The sequence below is a fragment of the Gekko japonicus genome, unplaced genomic scaffold (assembly GCF_001447785.1).
Source record: "Gekko japonicus isolate JY-2015 unplaced genomic scaffold, Gekko_japonicus_V1.1 scaffold1678, whole genome shotgun sequence".
NCBI classification, from domain to species: Eukaryota; Metazoa; Chordata; class Lepidosauria; order Squamata; family Gekkonidae; genus Gekko; species Gekko japonicus.
In genome coordinates this window covers 163,791-166,672 of record NW_015169829.1, presented here as the reverse complement: position 1 = coordinate 166,672, position 2,882 = coordinate 163,791, and the positions used below count along the sequence as shown (strand labels likewise).

General features: G+C 39.5%; 1 protein-coding gene across 2 annotated transcripts in view; it reads left to right on the top strand.

Moving 5' to 3' along the window:
- KHDRBS3 (KH domain containing, RNA binding, signal transduction associated 3) overlaps nt 1-2,882 on the top strand; it is a 196,786-nt gene that overhangs the window by 172,666 nt on the left and 21,238 nt on the right. The gene's annotated exons all lie outside the window — the stretch shown is intronic.

Below are 2,882 nucleotides of genomic sequence, written 5' to 3'. Positions count from 1 at the left end.
GGGAGAGCTTCTAATGTCCTGGCCCCACTGGTGGACCTTCGGATGGCACCTGGTATTTTGGGCCACTGTGTGACAAGAGTGTTGGACTGGATGGGCCTTTGGATTGATCCAACATTGGCGTCTCTTATGTTCTTAAGCCACTTATTTGGCTTTTTGGTGGTCCACGGTATCCACAAAACTCCTCCAACCTCACAGTTCAACTCTCTTCCTGTCCAGTTTCTTCACTGTCTAACTTTCACACCAATACATATTAATGGGGAATAGTATGGCATACATTAACTTGATCTTGGTTGCTAGCAACAGATTCTTATACTTGAGCAAGTTCCAGCTCCACCATGGGTGCCCTGCCCAGTCTCAATTCCCTTCTGATTTCTTGGTTGCAGTCTCCCTTTTTGGTTGATGATGTTGCAATGGACTAAGAAACTCTTGGACAATTTCAGTTTCTTCATCAAGATGGGCAGTCACGTTAGCCTGTCCGTAGCAGTAGAAAAGATGAAGAAATTCCAGTAGCAACTCAAAGACTAACCATTTGTGGCAGGGGACGAGCTTTCGTGAGTCACTGCTCACTTCTTCAGTTAACAGTTCTTCATCATCAACCTTAAAGTGTGTAATTCCCGGAGAGTGCCTTAAAACAACCAATGTACCCCAAGGGTATGAACTGCAAGAGCAAATGGCAGACAGGTTCGCTACAGTTCTTCATCATCAACCTTAAAGTGTGTAATTCCCGGAGAGTGCCTTAAAACAAACAATGTACCCCAAGGGTATGAACTGCAAGAGCAAATGGCAGACAGGTTTGCTTTCAGGGAAGCTGATCAACCAATACTGGCTTTCTGACTGAGGAATCTCAACAGAGCTTCTGCGAAACCAGAGTCCTCCAGAAGACAGTTTGGAAAATACTGTCTTTCAACATGCTGGCTGCATGAATTGAGTATTTTCCCTTGAAACTGCCCTCAATCTTCCGCATTGTGCAGGGGTTTATGGCAGGTGAGATTTATGCGGTCTTTTTTGTAGGTTTGGAAGCTTATGAACTTGTCTACAAAAAGAAAGTCCTGTGTTTAAGCACCCGAGCACTCTGTTTACTCAAAAAACTTCTCCGTGATCTGTATTGAGCCAGTGAGAAAGGTCAGAAGCTCAGCTGGAGGCCCATGAATATCCTTGCAACTTTGGTCATTTTACGGGGCTGAGGTGTATGGAGAAAACTGGCTTTGAGACCCTCCGTCAGTCAGGGCTTATCAGATTAACTGTCCATTGGTCTGAGCCCTTCCATTTCTTTTTGACATTTGAAACTGCATAACCCTGTAAAGTTTGTTCTCCAATAGCAAGTATTGTACTGTCGTGGCCTTGTTTGTGGAAGTCCAGTTCTGTTAATTTTTGGAATCCAAGACTCTCGTATGCCTTTTGCTGTGAGTGAGTCTTTTGCTCTTTGATTGTGTGACCCAGTTCTGTTGCATTTTTCATTTGTATACATTATACCAATCTCTTCCTCTCTCTTTTATGCATTGTTCCTGTAACTCTGTAACCCACTTCAAACCTCAGTGCAAAAAGTAGATGAGAAATGTAGTACATAAATAAAATTAAATAGTATGCACAGTAGGAAGAAGAACATGGAATCCCCAGAGCGGTCAGTTGCTTTTGAACACAAAATCTCAAACTCCTGGGAAAACAGAAGCCAGCTATAATCAGCCCCAGTGTTTTCTGTACTGACTGGTTTTGCACTGAGAAGAGAGCTTAAAAGCCACATAACATGTGACTCCTCCTGTATTGGTTGAATGTGCTGAGTGGGAGAGCATGCGGTCTCCAGCTCATGGACAAGGTCCCTATACATCAGGGGAGACCAAACTTGCTCAGCGTAAGAGTAGAGATGTAAAATTTCCGGAAATTTTGAAGCTCGGGAAAAAACGGAAATTTTCAGAAAAATTGAAAAAAAATAGCACTTTTTTCTTTTACAGATTGAAAGTCGTTCTGTTACTTTAGGAACATAAAATATGACCATGGACATTTTTACTTGGCATGAAATTATCACAACTAGCATATTAAAAATATAGTGTATCCAAACAATTATTACAAACAGAATACCCACCCATATGCAAAAACAAAACTGAGACCTTTTTCTTTTCTTGTGACAATCGCACCTCCTAAAGGAAGAAATGCATCTTGTTCTTGCATTGGAGAGTTCAGTTTATAATCTAGGACTTGCTTGGCCTCAGTGCACAAAAATTAGATCAATCTGATACCATACATATTTTTTAGAAATGATTTGGAAAATATTTGAGCACCTTGTCTTAAAATATTTTATTCATCATGTTAAAATAAAGCGTTCCATAATCAATTTTTTTCCTTTCCTTTTTTAAATTTTTCCAATTTTTTGGAGGAGGGAAGGCTTCAGGAAAAAAATGTTTCCCCCCCCCGAATTTTTCTGTTTTTTTCCCCCAGACATCTCTACGTAAGAGCTACATAGAATAAATGTCAGATGTTTGAGAGCCGCAAGACAGGAACAAATATTACACACACATTTTTTATTTTAAAAAATATGCAAATTTGTTTTTTATTAACATACAATGAGACTGCCAAAAATAAAAACAGAAGGGGTAAAAACAGATATTGATAACGCTATTTGTTTGCTAGTGATATTGATTTGTCTAAGAGACACACACAGAGAGAGAGAGAGAGAGAGAGAGAGAGAGAGAGAGAGAGAGAGATGGAGAGCACTTCTTCTTCTTCTTCTTCTTCTTCTTCTTCTTCTTCTTCTTCTTCTTCTTCTTCTTCTTCTTCTTCTTCTTCTTCTTCTTCTTCTTCTTCTTCTTCTTCTTCTATATATTTAGAAATGATTTGGAAAATATTTGAGCACCTTGTCTTAAAATATTTTATTCATCATGTTAAAA